The sequence below is a fragment of the Suricata suricatta genome, chromosome 7, assembly GCF_006229205.1.
Source record: "Suricata suricatta isolate VVHF042 chromosome 7, meerkat_22Aug2017_6uvM2_HiC, whole genome shotgun sequence".
Lineage (NCBI taxonomy): Eukaryota > Metazoa > Chordata > Mammalia > Carnivora > Herpestidae > Suricata > Suricata suricatta.
Window position 1 is genome coordinate 37,326,695 of NC_043706.1, and position 19,299 is coordinate 37,345,993.

At 43.9% G+C, this 19,299-nt stretch overlaps 1 long non-coding RNA gene across 1 annotated transcript; it reads right to left on the bottom strand.

Annotated features, from left to right (window-relative positions):
- Positions 1 to 1,767: 1,767 nt before the first annotated feature.
- On the bottom strand, positions 1,768 to 11,853 carry LOC115295527. The gene is made up of 3 exons (XR_003910448.1): positions 11,675 to 11,853; positions 2,736 to 2,869; positions 1,768 to 1,973 (listed from the first exon to the last, which is right to left on the bottom strand). It is a non-coding gene; the product is annotated as an uncharacterized LOC115295527 (long non-coding RNA).
- Between the last annotated feature and the right edge of the window lie 7,446 nt (positions 11,854 to 19,299).

Here is a 19,299-nt window from a genome sequence, read left to right on the forward strand (position 1 = left end):
TGGAGGTGAGGGTTGGGGAGAGTTTCACACACAGAACTCATGGGCTCTGTTTTCAGCTGAGTCAACAGAAGGCTTCAGTTTCCGGGGAGAAGCTGGGCTATTTTACTGGGGATACAAAGTTTACTTAACTGTCCACCCCAGACATGTCTTTAGGCCCCTTTGTCACACAACACAACACATGGGAACCCATTCTCACCTTTCATAATACCGGCTTGTAAGTGTACAGGGACTGTCTCAATTAAGATGTGCCCTCCACAGGCTTCCCCCTGTCTGGATTCCCTGCAGAATCCCCCACACCCAGGATGCTGCCCTGCTCAGAGAGCTTCAGTCTGAGGGGAGTCACAGCCCTGCCTTAGGGACCTCAATCTGAGGGAGGAGGCACAGCCCTGCCCTCAAGGAGCCCCAGCCTGAGGAAGGAGACATAGCCCTGCCCTCAGGGAGCCCCAGTCTAAGGGAGGAGACACAGCCCTGCCCTCAGGGAGCCCCAGTCTGAGGGGGGAGACACAGCCCTGCCCTCAGGGAGCCCCAGTCTGAGGGGAGACACAGCCCTGACTCGGGGAGCCCCGTTGAGAGAGGAGATAGTCTCTTCCCCCAGCAAGCCCCAGTGTGATAAGGCTCTGCCGTCTGAAGCAGCCATGTCTGATGAGGGAGCTGAGACTTGCACCACAGGTCTCATAAAAGGAGTCCACTGCAATCTCCCAAGAGGTCAAGTGCAAAAGTGCTGAGAAAGAGATCAGCTATGCCCCAAGTCTTGATTGTGCATTGTTGAGTCAAAGGCTGCAAGGAGCCACGTGAGGCCCACCGAGGAGCTGGTCTCTGCTCTCAGGGATTCCTGCCAAGGGCCTGGTGCCCATCATCTTGAGCTGCTCACAGATGCTCTGCTCACAGGCTGATCATTTTGCACGGTCAGTTTGCAATATGGGCTTTTGGGGTATTGCCAACCATGTGTAATTCTCTAATCTACTGGTCACGCTCAAGTTGCAAACAAGCCAAGGGCTAAAGGTCAGGTGGCCAGTACCCAGCCAACCCTGGGGGAGGGGGGCAGGGATCATAGGCCCTTAATGTGACAGAGAAGTAGGGACCTGCATGGTGGGAGCACAGGTCAGGGACTAGACACCAAAAAGTGGAAGAGTTCCAATTTTGCAGCCTGCTGGAAATGTCTGCAGGATGGAGCAGTTTGGTAGGTTGGGTAAAGGGCACCATAGAGAAGGGCATGGTGGAGCGGGGAATAGATCTGGTGCCTGGTATATGTGGTCTCATTACTACATATATCCATGCCTACATCCCATACTCCTGGGTGTAAATGTATCCATACATGAAGCAGCACAGCACCCCCCTCTCCCTGGCACCCAGCACCTTCATCTTGTCAGATAAGGCAAAGGATGGCACCAGGCTTGGGGGTCACTGGGGGGCAGGAGGCTTTGACCCTTGGTGCATGAAATGCCAAGCCAGTGGAAGTTGCCTGAAGAATGAAGCTCTCCCCATCTGGTGAGGGTCTCCTGTGACAGAACGTGGAAAGCAGGCAGTGTCCAATCTTGGAGAATGATTTCCTGAGCTCTCTGCTTGGGCTCATGAGGTAGTCCTTCTGGGAGTCCCAGGGACCAAGCCCAGATCCTGGCTACAAAGTCAGGGATCGGTGGGGAGAGCTGGTGAAGTGTGAGAGTTGTGGGTTCCACTCATAGTTCTTGCATGATGTTTTTTTAAGTCAAGTGATCTAAGAACTTGTCCAAACTCTCCTGGTACAAACAGGGAAACTGAGTCCCAGAGACAAATGGCTTGTTCAAGGCCACATAGCATGTTCAAGGCAAAACAGACCACACAAGGGAAGACTCCTGACGTTCCGTGGGGGCCTCCTTCTTTTACCTCATATCACCTCATGCCTAGGCCTCAGTGTGAGGGGTGCTCCAGGGAAGACTGTGAGGTGGAGGTTAGCAGGCAGGAGGTTTCTCAGGGGGTGCTCCTGGGATCAGCACCTGGGAAGGGAATGGGAGGAAGCAGGAGTGCGTCAATGGAGAAGTCGAGCTATTGTGCTCAACTCTATGGAAGCCTCCCCCAACCCTGTGAGGGGTATGAGAATGGAATTGGTCTGCATTGGTCTGTCCCTGTGTCAATCTGTCCCTGGCTTTGCGCTGCTCTGGGAGGGGTGTGACCTGGGGCATGGGGCTCTCTTGAGCTGAGGCAATCCTCCAAAGGCTGTCAGGAGGGAGGAGGCTCATCACAGAGCCACACTACCTTGGTAAAAATGGAAGCGTAGCACCTGCCTTGCATAAGTTATGCAGGTGATGTGAGAATTAGATCTAGTACCATCCACACATGCACTCTGAAATATAGGGAGACGGTCTGCAGCTGGTCTGCTGCGTGCAGCTCTGGTTTGCGTACCGATGAGAGACAGGAACAAGCCAGAGGAGCCCCATTTGCCCTGCATGTGTCTGTGGGGACCTGGAGGCGAGGCATGTAGCATGCAGATCCCATGTTTCTCCCAGACCTGGTGTATTCCCCACCCCCCACCCCCGCTGGAACATCTCTCCCATGGTATTTGGATCTCTAAGCTGGCAGGGCCCGGCACCTTGAGAAAAGAAGAACCCGTTTAGACTAGGGCTTCAGCTGAGCTAGGAAGAGCATTACCCCTTCTCCTCTGTGGTTTCCCAGCACCGTGCTGTCTGGCAGTGGGAGAAATAGCCCCACGGACTCAGGGGTGAGTATATTTAATATTTGCTTAACAAACCTCCACTCACTTGATCAGTGAGGTAAAGTGGAAAGACCACAGGCTTTGGACTGGCCTCGGGAACGTGCGATCATTAATCCTGTGCCAACACTTCCAAGCCATGTGGCCCTGGGCAACGTCAGCTTCCTCACTAGAAAAATGAGACTAATAATAGAGAAGATTGAATAACCAAACATTCTATAAAATCCCTATTAGTGCTCAAGGCATGTGGAAAGTTCCAGATCCCTTCCCTCCTTCTTTGCTTCTGTCTTTTGGTGAGATAGCAGGGAAAACCGCCCAGGGAGTAGGACTCTGGGGGAACCACCTCTCCTCCTTCCGAAGCTTCTCACGGAGAGCACAGCCACCCCTTCCTGCAGCCTGTCACCCTCCCACTGTGTCAGATTCCTGAAGGCAGAGTCTGTGGATTTGGAACTTTCTTTCTCCCAGACGTCCCAGCCCCAGAGGGAAGGATGAGGCAGAAAGGACTGGGGAGAAGTGGGGCTCCTTCTAGATTGTCTTTGGGAAGTCTCTGAGGTAGCAGCTGTGCTGAGTGAAATAAATGATTCCCTCAAGAGGAAATATGATTTTTTTCTGGTCCGTGGCGTTAGTCGGGCAAGGGCTGGCTGATTGAAACCTTGAGAGATTAAATAAATGGAGAAGAGCTTTGAGATTGAATCTGTGTCTCCTTCCTGGAGAATTCCTGTGCTTTCCAGGAACTCCAGGCACCGCCCACCCTTCCCCACCCCACCCCCACTCCTGGAGTGGGCACCTTCCCATCAAAATCACTGGGGTGAGGAAAGGATCAGGAGTCCAAGGGCAGCAGTAGACAGTTAAAGAAAAGCTCCATTTCCTTTAATACATTCCCAAACTGTTGGTAGCCCCTGCGTAACCCAGGCTTTAAGTAGGCTCTAAAACGTGGACCTTATTAAGGAATGGTTCAGGGTGGCCCATGGCCAGACAGGAAATTGGAATTGAACACTGCTGGGGAAAACCTATTATGTTGTTACTTGGGGAGTGGATCTTTTCAGACCACACAGGGCAGAGGCGAGGAGAGGGAAGCTGTTCATGGTTATGGAGGCCTAGGACCCAACCAACTGACCACCCAGCCCTTGTCTTAGCCCCAGGGGAGGATTCCTGGGTTTTTTGGTGAAGACTTGGAAGCCATTGAGCACGGAGAGGGAGATGAGCTCTTCCAACTGTGTAGAAGGCCCTGGGCAGTATAGCAAAGAAGAACATGCCCACAGCAACCTCCTAAGAATGACCTAATATTTTAAAGAAAAAAAAATTAAATTAGACCAAATAAAAAACACCAGTTTTTGAAACCAAATGCTTGCTTTTCCAACATGAAGAGCAAGAGCGTGGGGTATGTGGGAGTTGGGGAAGGGTAGCAAGCATTCCTGGTGATGGGAACTCTAACAGCTTTCAGAGCCTCACAGAGTCTAAGGGATCTTTTAGCATTGGGAGTGTCTTCAGGATGACATTTAAGTATCACCTGGAATATTGCTTCCTTATGAAGCCTTATAGGGTTGTCCTCCCCAACATGGAAATTCTCCATCTCTGGCTAAGGTTCTACTGCCGTTTGCTTTCACCTCTGCACAGTGTGGTTTTCCTGTTCTCTTGATAATTGTATTCCTGTCTGGTTCCCTCTCTAGACAGCAAGCTTCCTGAGTGCAGGCATCAGACCTTATCTAGCTCTTTCTCCCATATACTATCTGGCAGAGTCCACTGGTGTAAATGTAGAGAAAAATGGCTGCTGAAAACCAATGTGCCAAGCCTGTAATGCTCTAGAAGACCTGTAGAGGGCACTGGTGGCACCTCTCTATCTGCTGGCTTGCTGCTGGTGTTTGTCTATTCAGGTGAATCACTCAAAGCCAAAGGGAGCCTCTACTGGGAGGTGACTAAGAGATAGGTCTTTTGCTGGAGGAGGCTGTATAACAGACAGACTTCTCCAGACCTCAGTCAACACACCTACTGGCACAGAGGACACAAAAGGCTGGCCTCCTGGTCTCAAAGTGGGATCAACTTTAACAGCGCAATTTGCATATCAGAGCTCCCTATGGGATCAGGCTAATGCAAGTGGCTATCTGATACCACATCTTTACCTACCTTTACTTTCCTTTCCCCCCATTCCTCTTCTCCTGGGAGCACTGCCCCCAATAAATCATAAACAAGAATCCCCATCTCGGGCTCTGCTGCTTAGGAACCACCTGAGAAAGGACTAGTTAGTATATATGGGTACTGTAAAATGCTGACCTGTGGTGATAGCCCTCATAAGGATTTGCATGCAAGGGGTAATTAGAAAGTGACCCCAGGAAGCTCCATGATGAGCGGGAAGTTAGACAGCCAATAATGAGCTCAGTGATGAGTGGGTCACCACTGTGGGCAACTGGCACCTGTCCCACAGGTTGCATAAGACAGTATGAGGACATACCTAAGAATTGTCCACTTGGAGGGTCAGGAAGTTTGGTATTTATCCACCAAGTCCTGTCCATTATTGGCTGAGGATCGCTCCTGAGACACTAACTCATAACACTTCCAACCTACTTAGCGCCAGCAAGAAGAAAACACTCTAAGGCAGAGAGATGCAGGAAGCCATGGGAAGCCAGGGCCACTGTTATTGGTGACCTCCTCAGTAGGCCAAGAGGATATAGTTGGAGGCACCAACAGCACGGGAAAACCAAAACTAAACCACAAAAAACCTGGTTATGTTTTCAGGCATGGCCCCAAAGTGAACTCACAACTGTCCTCACCATCACCCAACCCAGAAGCTACTTCTTCTGCTACTTTGTTTCCTTTTGCACAACCATGCAACCAATTGACCGAAGCCATTGGTCTAACAAGCTAACCAATGCCTCAGTCTTCTGGTTATGAGACATCAAGTCCTTGGCTCAATCCTTTGGCTTGGAGCATGCTCAGAAGCCTCACCATCTTCCATATCTGCTTGTTTATGTTTTGTCCTCCTCCAGAGTCTCCCTGCTATTTATTGTGATTGTTGGTTTGGTTTTGTTTCTAGAAAGGTATCTACTCCTTCCTTGACAGGATAGACATTTGCCAGTCAGACAGCCTGGTCTGGTAGCCACCCACCAGACCCCTCACTGAGGGCAAAGATGGTGACCAATTGCCATCTTTCAGTCTGAATTCTTGACTCTTTACCATAGGAATGATTTCTTAAAAAACAAGATCCCTTCCTCTGTGACATTGAGGCTTTGGTTTGGCACATCAACCTTTGTTCTCCTTCTGAGTCCCCATGGGAGACATTTCTCTGTTTTCAGAACTAATCCTCCCCATGGTCTTCCCAAACAGCTGGAATGCTTTTATATAATGGGATTATGAATCAAATAATGGACTGAGCCTCCCTTTCTACTGATTTCTAGAAAGTTGGACAAGTTCATGACCCACCCTGGGCAAATGGAAGGACCTAAATGCCCCAATGTGAACTTCTTTCATGGCCTCATCTTAAACTTCCTGTTTTGCTTTTCTGTTTGTTCTGCTTCCTCTACCTTTATTAAAGATTTTATAAGTGTTTCAGTATTATGCATTTACTTAAGCTGCCTCAAATACTTTCAAGACAAGGCATATAACAAACACATACATGCACGCACACCAGCATGCAAATATATCCACCCCTTCTTATTGTCTTCTCTTCCCATCCCTGCTGTGATTACCCTAGACAAGTATTCACATATTGCTTTTACTCAAATAATCTCCCTACTGGTAAATTCCTGCTTCTGGGCATGAGCCCCAGTCCAGCCTCCAAACAGCTGCCGGGATAATCTTTTGAACATGCAAATCCCATAGGGTCACTCTATCGCTCAAAATTCTTCACTGGCTCCCTCAGTGTCTCCAGGGTAAATCCAGCTCTTACCCAGCACGGTGCATGAGGCCGGGCCCCGTGATGCCTGGTCCCCGCCTGCCTGTGCAGCCGCATCTCTCATTCTTCCCTGCCCTCTAATCCTCAACACACACCATTCGACGTTCCAGAAATTGTGAAAACACCAGGCTGTTCCCTCTGCTTCTGCTTCCCTTGTCCACATGCCACACTCCCGCTCACCCCTTGGGGCTCACCTCACAACCACCTCCTCTATGAAACCTTTCCTGATTCCCCAGGCAGACTGTGATGCTGTAGCTACATAACCAACAGACTACAAGAGCTTTGGCCACGACATCAGACAAAACATGAGGAAATTCAGGACCCTAAAATCTTGCATTCAAATGTCTTCCCAGCCAGAGCAGAAGATACTAAAATGTCTTTTTTTTTTACTTTTTAATTATTACATAAAAATAATTTTTTAATGTTTATTTATTTTTGACAGAGAGAGAGAGAGAGAGCATGAGCAGGGGAGGGTCAGAGAGAGAGAGGGAGACACAGAATCCACAGCAGGCTCCAGGCTCTCAGCTGTCAGCACAGAGCCCAATGTGGGGTTTGAACCCATGAAACATGAGATCATGACCTGAGTTAAAGTCTGAGCCTAATGAACTCAGCCACCCTATTTTCATTTTTTTAGAGAGCAGAGGAGAGGAGGAGAGGGAGAGAAAAGAGAATCTCAAGAAGGCTCCACAGTCAGCACAGAGCCCAATGTGGGGCTCGATCCCACAATCCTGGGATCATGACCTGAGCTAAAATCAAGAGTTGAATGCTTAACTGATTGAGCCACCCAGATGCCCTGACACTAAAATGTCTTAAGAGAGCTACAAATATGGCAAGTTCAGGCAGGCAATAGAGGAAGCTAACTGAATAAAGGAAATTATCTATCCCTTCCCTAGGCCCTTCTCAGAAGATGTAATTATTTAAGGGTCTGATCTTAACACGGGACAAAGACTGCAAAAACCTAAATGAAAAGGAAGCCTTCCCCCCGCCCACACACCTCTTTATAGCTATCATAACAAAAACCAAGCACACAGATGTTGTAGAAAGAAATTTCAGGAGCCTCTGGGTAGCTCAGTAAGTTAAACATCTGACTCTTGATTTTGGCACAGGTCAGGATCTCACAGTTAGGACACTGAGCCCTGCAATAGGGCTCTGTGCTGATAGCCCAGAGCCTGCTTGGTATTCTCTCTCTCTCTCTCTCTCACTCTCTCTCTCTCTCTCTCTCTCTGCCCCTCCCTGACTTCCCTTGCTCACCCTCTTAAATTAAGTAAATAAACTTAAAAAGCAACTTCAGTTCACAGTACACACTTTCAGTATAGTGGACCTGAGTATTTGACCCAGTAATCTCCACTCTCTTTAGGTAGTAAACCTGCTTGCCTTGCAACAGTGTCTTTTAAACTGAGGCCCCTGAGCCAGAAGCATCAGCATTACCAGGAAGCTGTGAGAAATGCAGACCTTCAGGCCTCCACCCAGACCAATGGGTGCCAATTCCCGGGACTGAGCCTCCCTCCGTAGTGCATGTCTTTGCAGTCTTAAGTGCTTTAGAAAAGATGGCAAAAGAAACCACACCAATGGCATTCATGCTTTTGGATTTGTAAAGAAGATGGTTTGCCAACACAGGGACATTCTGTGAATCTATTATTTTATGTGTTTTTACTGAAAATATGATATCTTAAGGAATCTTGGAAGTTGGTGTTAAAATTGCAATTTAATTTTTAAAAACTGTTTAGTGTGCAGAATTTCAAACAAATACAAACCTTTGTGGCATAATCCAATGAGCCCCCAAGAGCCCATCACCCAGCTCAACAATTATTATCGACTCAAGGACAAACCTTCCCTGTCCACATAACTTCTTTGCTCCCACGTAATTGGGAAACAAATCCCAGATGTCACAGCACATTATATATAAAGAAAAAGTAATAATACTTCCTTAATAACAACAAGTGTTCAGTCAGCGTTCACATGTTTCAACTGTTGGGTCATAAAATTTTTTTAATTTTTTTTATCAAAAGCAAGTAAAGACTATACATAATGATTGGCTCTTCAGTTTTTTCTTAAATATTATATTAGATTTTACTTACTTATTTTTCTTTTTAATTATTATTATTTTAAACTTAAATCCAAGTTAGTTAACATATAGTGTAATAACGATTTCAGGAATCAAATTTAGGGATTAATCACTTACATATATAACACCCAGTGCTCATCCCAACAAGTGTCCTCCTTTTCATTTAAGTTCTTTTTGTTATGTTTTTTAATTTATTTTTGAGAGACAGAGAGAGACAGTGTGAGCAGGGGAGGGTCAGAGAGACAGGGAGAATCTGAAGCAGGCTCCAGGCTCTGAGCTAGCTGTCAGCACAGAGCTCGACGCGGGGCTCGAACCCACGGACCGTGAGATCATGACCCGAGCCGAAGCCGGACACTTAACTGACTGAGCCACCCAGGCACCCCACAAGTGTCCTCCTTAATGCCCCTTGCACATTTAGCCCATCCACCCCCCACACAATACCCCACCAGAAACCCTCAGTTTGTTCTCTAGATTTAAGAGATATATTTATGGTTTATCTCCCTCTCTGTTTTTATATTATTTTTGCTTCCCTTCCCTTATGTTCATCTGTTTTGTATCTTAAATTCCATATATAAGTGAAGTCATATGATATTTGTCTTTCTCTGACTTACTCACTTAGCATAATATACTCTAGTTCCATCCACACTGTTGCAAATGGCAAGATTTGATTCTTTTTAATCACTGAGTAATAGTCTGTTGTGTATATATACCACATCTTCTTTATCCATTCATCAGTTGATGGACATTTGGGCTCTTTCCATACTTTGGCTATTGTTTACAGTGCTGCTATAAACATTGGGGTGCATGTGCACCTGTATCCTTCAAAACAGCACTCCTGTATCCTTTGAATCCATACCTAGTAGTACAATTGCTGGGTCATAGGGTAGTTCTATTTTAAGGTTTTTGAGGAACCCTCATTCTGTTTCCAGAGTGACTACCAGTCTACATTCCTACCAGCAGTGCAAAAGAGTTTTTCTTTCTTCACATCTTTGCCAACATCTATTATTCCCTGAGTTGTTAATTTTAGCCATTCTGACAGGTGTGAGGTGGTATCTCACTGTGATTTTGATTTGTTATTTCCCTGATGGTGAATGATATTGAGCATTTTTTCATGTGTCTGTTAGCCAGCTGGATGTCTTCCTTGGAAAAGTGTTTATTCATGTCTTTTGCCCATTTCTTCACTGGATTATTTGGTTTTTGAGTATTGATTTGGTAAGTTGTTTATAGATTTTGGATACTAACCTTATCTGATATGTCACTGGCAAATATCTTCTCCCATTTTGTAAGTTGTCTTTTAGTTTTGCTAATTGTTCCCTTCACCATGCAGAAACTTTTTATCTTGATGAGGTCCCAATAGTTCATTTTTGCTTTTGTTTCCCTTGCCTCCAGAGATGTATCAAGTAAGAAGTTGCTGTGTTTGAGGTCAATGAGGTTGTTGCCTGTTTTCTCCTCTAGGATTTTGATGGCTTCCTGTCTTAAGTTTAGGTTTTTCATCCATATTAAGTTTATTTTTGTATATGGTATAAGAAAGTAGCCCATGTTCATTCTTCTGCATGTCACTGTCCAGTTTTCCTGCCCAGTTTTCCCAACACCATTTGCTGAAGAGACTGTCTTTTTTTTAATTGGATTTTTCAGTTTTTAAATTCATGGGTAAGCACTTCATATTTTTAAAAATTCTCTTGTAGGGTGCCTGGATGGTTCAGTCAGTTGAGTGTCTGACCCTTGATTTCTGCTCAGGTCATAATCCCAGGGTCATGGGATCAAGCCCCACATCAGGCTCCGTGAGAAGTGTGCAGTCTGCCTGAGATTCTCTCTCTCTTTCTCTTTCTCTCTCCCCCTCTGTCACTCTTTCTCACTTCATACACATTTTCTCTCTCAAATATAAATAAATGAATGAATGAATGAATGAATGAATAAATCCCTTGCAATATATTTGTTAAAGAAACCAATGTAAAACTAATAGATTTTAGGCCTGTGATTTTAGAGTTGAAAGTTATAAAATGATGTGCATTAGTTTAGTGAAAGTGTCAGGGTTAGCCCGATATTTATAAATGAAGTCAATTTAATACAATTGTTTAAATACTTCAGAAGATTTTCTTTAGTTACAGTCATGAATTTCCCCTCTTAGGCATTTAAAGGCCTTAATAAGGAAACAAAATATTAATATATGAATATAGCTTAAAATACTTAGTAAATTTAGTTAAGTGTGTAAATTAGATTGTTTAGAGAGAATTAAATGTGTTCATCTTGAATTGATGGATCATTACTCAAAAGTCCCCTGGAAAATGATCATTTTTTACCGAATATTTGCTGGGTTTGTAAATAGAATAACAAGAGTTGTAGCTGAGTGTAGACTTCAAAATATTTTGTTTTAAGAGTTAATTTCACACCCATGTAATTATAAATAATCCTTTCTACATACTTGCACACAAACCTATGCTGACACTTTAAGAACCCTTCAATTACAGTAATTGCTGCATTATATGAAAATGGGTTGTGTTCTTCCCTGTTCCCCTCCCATAGTATGAAGTCTGAGCTCTTTGCAAACAGAGCTTTTCCAGCTGGTGATTCCCAGCCCTGGTGCAGGGCCTGTGGTTGGCACTGGGAAGTGCTCCCCACGCCCCTTCAGTGTTGCCCCACTGACATGGTGCTAGCAGCAGGTGGCCCGTGGCCCACAGCCCACAGCTGGCATTCCCTTTCCTTCAGAGTCACTGCAACTACAGAGAGCCACTTGCCCAAGGTCAGGCTCCCCTCAGTGCATCCCATACCCAGTGCCTGATGGATGGAGTGGGGGTGAGGAAACCAGAGTTCCCAGGGGTTGGCCAGACTATCCTTGGCTGTCATCACAGCTCAATATCTCCTTCCCAAACCTGCCTCCTGGGACACCAACGTGCAACCCCAGCTCACCCATGGAGAGGAAAGGCAGAAGAGACTAATTTCCAGATAAAGAAGGAAGCCTTGATAAAGTATAAAATTCAAGGAGACCACATAAAGATGGATTGGCTCCCGCAAGCTGTGGTCAGATCTTGGTCACCTGAGGTCCTTGCTTTCCCAACCGGTTCAGGCACTGTAGTTCACAGCTGGCCTGGGACCAGAGCTGCAGGATGAGGAAGGCAAGTTCTGTGGCTCTTGGCAGCTTTGTCTTCATATGGACTTTCTATTTCTTTCTGCTCATGTCTTTAGAGGAAGGTCCAACTCCCCCAGCATGTTTACTATTTGGTTTTAACACATGAAAGACTGGCTTCCTATATGCAACATGCATGCCTTTAAACTCAGATTTAGTCTGAGGGTGATGGATTCCAGCAAACCCCTCACTGACCCTGGGCCTCAGAGTCCATGCTCCAGGCTTTTTGTGACATCAGTTTGAGGAATTCTCCATGTCCCATGATTATCACTCCCTCAACTCCCCAGTGCCTCACCTCCTCCTCCTTTCCCCTTAAACCACATCCTCCAGCAACCAGATTTGGAAATGCACCATTTGTTGGATCAGACTCCTACGTAAGTCTCTATTGCAGGGCCTGGCTCTCCTTGAGAACTGAATACTACAGTACTATGTATCCATACATTTTTCTTAAAAGGATAAATGAAGAGAAACTTATGAAGCTTAAAAACAGATCAAGAAAAGTTCTCATGTGAATATATAAGTTGCCAGAAGAAGCAAAGGAAGCCCAACATATGAGACACTTTTTAGAAGAAATCCTTAAACAAAAGTACTCTGAAAGGAAAAAGCAAACTCAGTGGATATATCATGTGGGTGCATTTTTCCATTCACTAGACACCAAACCAACTCATTAATTGTTTTTTTCTTAACTTTTTTTTAGTGTTTTCATTTATTTTTGAGAGAAAAGGAGACAGCATGAGCAGGGGAGGGTCATAGAGAGAGGGAGACACAGAATTCAAAGCAGGGTCCAGGCTCTGAGCTAGGTGTCAGCACAGAGCCCAACACGGGGCTCGAACCCACAAACTGTGAGATCATGACCTGAGCCGAAGCCGGACGCTTAAACAACTGAGCCACCCAGGCGCCCCAAATTGTTTTAAACTTTAAGGACAAAGATGAGATTTTAAAGGGGCCAAGGAGAAAAGAAAGATCATATGTAAAGTGGAAAGAATTCACACGTAGGCCTCTTTCCCAGACAGTGGGACAAGAGCATCGCTTGGAAAGAAATTGTATCAGGTGTAGAGGCCTTGGCCCCTACCTGGCCGGGCACAGCCAGGGTGAGATCCCCAGGTGGGGAGACCATTATAGGAGGTGGTGGTGAGCCACAAGCACATAACCCACAAAGAGAGAAAGTACAGAGACTCTGGAAGAGACGGGTAGATCTCAACTTTGGCAATATCCGCACTTAATCGCATAAAGTAAACACACACTGTGAGAGACCATGAGGTTAAAGATGAATTTTTTACCATTTTATTGCAAATATCTAACCCTCCTCAATGCTTAAGGTGTCTATTTTCTCATACCTAACATTTTTCATTATCTTTAAAATTTGATATTTTTATGCCCTTTAATATTTCAACCCACCTTTTCAGACGAGGCAAGGTATATAGATAATTAAAAATTATATTATTTCATAAAGTATTTCAGACTCCTAAGATATGAAGACGAAGTATGAATTGGGAATAAAATAGAGGAGGGGCAACTTTGAAAACTAAACAAACATCTCCTGCCGAAAGGGCTTACCCTTTGTCTCATACTGTATACATTTACTTAACGCCTACAGTGAGTTCCATATTGCACTTGGCTCCTTGGAAAATTAGGTGAACTGGGCCGAATCTCAGCCTCAAGGAGATTATTAATAAAGTCAGTAAGTGAGAAAGGAAATACATTTTTCTTTTGTATTTATTATAATTTAGTAGGAAATTATTCTTGGTTACACAGTAATAAAGTTGATATCTAACTAGAAGTGCATAATCCTTCATACATGTTTTTATATTTCAAGAGCTAATGTGGGAAGAAGGAGAACACGACCAGACTAATAACAGAATAAGAAATAATAGGTGTTGAAATTAAAGATTTATTCCATACAAGGAACCTACTCCAGATGGATTCCCTAGGTGATTTTCTTAACTTTCAGAAAAATCAAGGGTACTTGAGTTTTATGTAGTCTTTAAGATTATAAAAAAATATGAAATGTTAGCTAACATTCATTGAGGCAAATAGGGGCTCATTCACATCTGACAGATACCAATCATGAAAGCAAACTAGAACAATTCACTTTGGAAAAACAAATGCAAAAATCCCTAGTAAAACCTAGGACTAAAATACAGAATTTTTAGAGAATGCAGCATTAAACTCAAAACAGGTTTAATCATGGCATTCGAAACTGTCGCACAGAAATGAAAAGCCTCAGCATAATTGACGCTTATTAGTAGAAAAGCAGAACATCAAGTGCCATCCTATTATCTTAATATGTGCCAGAAACAATTTTGGTGTGTTTAAATATGCATTTTGTATACAAGATTAGGGGGATAGCTTCTTTCTTTAAATTATTTACGTTAATTATTTAAAGTGGATTATTCATCTCATTTGAACCTACGTATGTTGTGTGACTGTTACAGGAAAACACGGTACCTATTGTAGAAATGTTAGTCATTTCATTAAAGGAAGGAAACCAAGGGGGCACCTGGATGGCTCAGTCGGTTAAGCATCCGACTTTGGCTGAGGTTATGATCTCAGTCTGTGGGTTTGATCCCCACATCAGGCTCTGTCCTGACAGCTCAGAGCCTGGGGCCTGCTCAGATTCTGTGTCTCCCTCTCTCTCTGCTCCTCCCCCGCTCACTCTCTGCTCTGTCTCTCAAAATAAAAAAATAAAGACATTAAAAAAACATTTAAAAAAAAAGAAGGAAGCCAAAACAGGAAGCAAACAAAGATGTCGCCTTCCTTGTTACCTATTGAATAGAGAACTAGAAGAGTCTGCAATAACTTCTGGAGAAGGAAGACAATACAAGACATAAATATAAAAAGAAAAAGAATAAAAATGTTGCTTTTTTACCAGTGACCTAGAAAATCAAAAGAAATCAACCAAAAAATTATCAGGGATAATAAACGGGCTCTGTAAGAGTTATGAGATACAAGATGCAGCCTCAAAGATCAATTGCGTCATTACGTCCTGGTGGCGCACTGAAGGGAAAATGAAAACGAAGAGCCCATTTATGGTAATAAAAATTTGAATATCAACCTGCACCATGAGAGATTTATTCAAATAACATTATAAATATTTAATGGCAAAAAGAAGACATTAAAACCTGGAGAGAGAGAACCACCTCATGCCTAGGAATAGCAAATGCAGTAAGAGAACAGCAGCCCCGTATTTTCTCAGTGCTCCTCACTCCTGTCTGTGCTCTGTCCCTGCCTATCAGAGGGGGCAAAGTCATAAAGGGAGCCCCTCCTTGATGCCCCACGTCACAGACACAGTCATCAGTTTTGACAGCTTCCTCCCTACTTTGTTCATCTCTTCATCACCACCTCTGTCTGACCTCCCACTTGTGACTCCCAACACTGACTTTCAGGTCCCAATTTCTGGTTCCTTTTTCTGCTTATTCATTTTGAGATCCTCTCTTGGGTGAGTCACCTCCATGATCAGGTCTATGAGTGGTGACTCTCTTCTCAGCCTCCAAATACCCTCTCCCCCACCCGCAAGGATATCACGTTAGCCAGCAGTGCCCCTTGGCGCACTTGGACAACACAAAAGTGAGATTTAGTGCAATTAAAGTTAAAACCTCCATGGGATATGGTAGAGAAGAATCTAATCGAGAGAATGAAGGATAAAAGAAATAATGTAGAAATGATAAGGTATCTATGTATATTTTGTGTACTTCTTCTGTGTTATATTTCACTATTAGAAATATTTAAGAAAGAAAAGGTAGTATGGAAAACTAATCTGAGAAAATAGCTTCAGAGAAGACAAATGTTTGTCCGTGGTTTTGCAGGAAGTAAGGAGAAAATAGAGAATTTGAACTCATACCTTTTTGACACCAAAGTCCAGGCTCTTAAATATTACTCTCTACAGACCCCAGAGAAATCAGAGGTAAATTGAAAATCTAATCCATAACAAATTGTCTAAAAGAAAATATAACAGAACATTTATCTCAGTTCTGGAGGGAAATAAATTTATGAATATTAAAAACGGAGGACATCATCAGGAACAAGATGGATGCTGACATCCATAAAAGCGAGGACTTTTTGCACATTGAAAAGCAATAAAAGAAATACCAGAAAGAAAGTAATGAAAGAGTGAAATATATTTAAATATAATCAGAAAAATCTATTGTCCAAAATATATAGACTTGATAAAATACACAAGGTCGATACCCAGATTCCTCAAACTAAGAGATGAAAATACATGAGAAGAAAATGCTAACTCAAGGTAAATCATCTCAGGGAAAAAGTCATCCGCACTATCAATTAAACAAATGCAAAGGAAAACAACTTTAAGGTGCAATTATATACACTTAATGAGCAAAACCAAGCAAACCATTTCTAAAGAGGCGGGAATGGGCTATTTTTACATTAAGTCTCCAACTGCTATAGGATTTTCTTAACCGTAATTCACATAGGGGTCTATTACTCACAAGCTCCCTCCCTCCCCCCCCCCCCCCCCAGGCAGCTTGGAAGGAGCATGATTCATTCAAACTGGTCCAGACTTCGCACAGATAAAGACATTTAAAAGCCATAGGTGCTAGACAATTTACCATCAGCAGCACCATTATCATTACTCCTTTGCATGACTCATTTACCTGCTTGTTGTCCCTGTTGGGGCCGGTGAACAGCAGCTGTTTGGGGGGAAACTAAGGAGGTTTAGCAGCTGGGCACCTTATAGGTCCTACAGGAAGCCAAAGGTCAGCACCAGGCCAGCAAGGCCAGAGGCAGAAAGTAGGCCAGGAGCAGGTCACTGATCTGATGGGCCACGGTCAGAGCCAGGATATAAAGATAAGGCCTAGGGGCAGTGAAAACCAGCAAAGGGAGGGTCCAGAGAGAGTAGTGGATTAGGGTACCACTGAAAATGTGTTAGCCTGTGACAGCTTTCCTCAGCAGTCCCAGTGTGGATAGTCTGGGTTCATTTGGGATAGACATCAATATTTAGGCTTGCCCAAGACACCATGCTGTTTTTCCTACCTGTCCATTTGCATGTGTGTTTCCAGCTGCCCAGTATATTGTGGTAGCTTTAAAAATCTGTGGACTTAGTGCAGCTGAACTGTGTTTCTCAGAATTCCCTCCCCCATAGGTATTTGGTTTAGAGCCATGGGAGAAATCTACAGAAGACTCGAAAGATAGAAGAGAAGCAGTTGCCACACTTAGTCTCCAAAAGATGAAATTCAGCCAGTGTTTTAGGTCACATGTGTTTTGCGAATCTGCTAACTCCTTTTGCTGGCATGGGCAGTAGCTGGGCCCTCTGCAACTCTAGCTCCAGTGAGATCTTCTCCAGCAGATTCTCCCAATCCTGGGCCAGAGGTGGGGTGGCCCTGCAGAGAGAACACTGGTTTTTCCTTCAGGTCATTCAAGGAGAGAACTTGGAGACAGATAGACAATCACAGTTTTCAGTTTGTTCCTCTGGGGGTCCAGATGTTTTCCAGATGTTTCTGTTCTCCCCCACTTCCTGTCTTCCCTTCCCAACACCTGCCCTGTGAGTTCAGAGTCAGCACTAGAGAAAATCAGCTAAACTGAGATTTTACCACCTTCAAATAATGTCAAATCCCTCAAACAAATCCCATGTTCTGTTAAGCCTACTGTATCTCTTGTATAGAATTTGGTACAAGAGGTGATTTCAGGAAACAGAATCATCAGGATGAGTTCTCTGAATTGGTTCTGGGTTAGTTTCGGTGGGTCCTCTGATTGATTTAATTAGACTAAAGGCATTAATGACCACGTTTCCCATGGTACAGAGGACATTGGTAGCACATGGACAAACAGTGGTCAACAGCTACTTATATTCTGTCACCTGCAAACATTTGTAATCAAGTGTCTGTAGAAGGCAAGGCTTTGGGTGACCAGGTGGTTTCTGCCATAGAATATTTTGGTGACATTAAGAAATATAATGGGGCTGGTTGGTTTCTTTTAACTGTGTAAGGACTTGGAGAAAGAAAATTACATGCCAGGGCTTTAAATACACATCCAACTTCTGCTAAGGGTGCCTGAAAACTCCTGTGACCGACAGAAAAGAAACCTTTATCACCTGTAGCCAACAGGATTTCTGAAAGCTAAACCCAAAGTCTAAGCTCTCACAGGCAGTTGAATTACAATGCAAATTGAATTTCAACCTCTTAGACTCTTGGGCTAACCTCAAGGCTCCTCTCGGAAAAGAGCAGTGCACCAAAAATTGAATGGGAACATATGGAGGGATCTGATGAAGCTGAAGACCCTGAACCCTTAAATCCAGCCAAATCTCCTTTTCTAAAAGAAGTAGCCTCTTGTAGTCTTGTTGAGGAGGTTGGCTTCCCCTTGTATAAAGAGCCTGTGACAGTTTCCCCTAGGTAGTTGCCTTCCAAGAGAATACTGACTCTCCTTGGCACCTATTGTCACCTCTGATTGCTTAGATTGATAAGCAGATAAAAATTTAGACAAGCCCCAGAGAATGAGGTATGAATTGTTACCTGTGAGGAGGTGCCACACATGCCAAAAGAATTGCATGATTCATTTCCAATTTATATAGACAGAAATCTGAAGAATATACGTGCGAATGGTACCTAAGGGTATTAGATCAGAATGTGAGAAATATAATGTTGGATTAGGCAGAATTACCTGAACCCCATAATGGCCTATACTAAATCAAGTTCAAATGCCAGCCATTCTTCGGCACACTATAAAGGAAGCCATCCAAAGGCTTAAGAAATCTGGAATGCTAGAATGAATTTTTATATAAGACCTGCTCCCTCATTCCCTAAATATATGTCTACTTACAGGACACTCCTTTCATTAGGGATGTAAAAACTATATTCACAAGGGGAAATCCAGCATTGTGGAAGAGCAACTATACTCTAAAGGCCAGGAACAACCATGGGAAATACTGCCTTCAAACTGAGCTCCCTGAGTCCAGCAGGGATAATGGATCTCTGTGTGACTGGGTGTAAGTGGTGATGTCACCTAATCACCAGTGACAAGATGGACATGATTATCTTGTGGGCAACAGAGCTGAAGCAGTAATAAGAATGGTTTGACCAGTGGGCATTTTTGCTGTTGACTAGTTGATTGCAGTGAACCTAAAATGGAGATACAGGAGCAGCCTACTATATTTTTACTTGATTTATGTAAGTGGAAATCTTTCATATGGTAACAGAAGTCAAACTTAATTACAAGGATAGAGAGTTCCAGCCCTTCAACCAATTCTCAGACTTGTGTCAACTTACAGACCCAGAAGCTCTGGAATGACGAAGAGGCCAGGTTTCCTTGAGGGAAGACCCTATTACAATACCAAAAATGTGTACTGTAAATCCTCCTCCAGGTCTTCCCTAAAAGGGCCGATGACCATTAATCAGGGTGACTGTGGAGTGGTAAAGGGAAATAATCAGACTTTTTAGGGATGAGACACTGAAACTAGTCCATGGAGACTTCAAATGCTCCTGTGGTTCATGAGTCAGAGTAGGGGCTCAAGGAGGTAAAGTCATCACAGTGGGTCTAGTTGGTTCCCAAGCCCAACCTATAGTATTTTAAGAATATTTAAT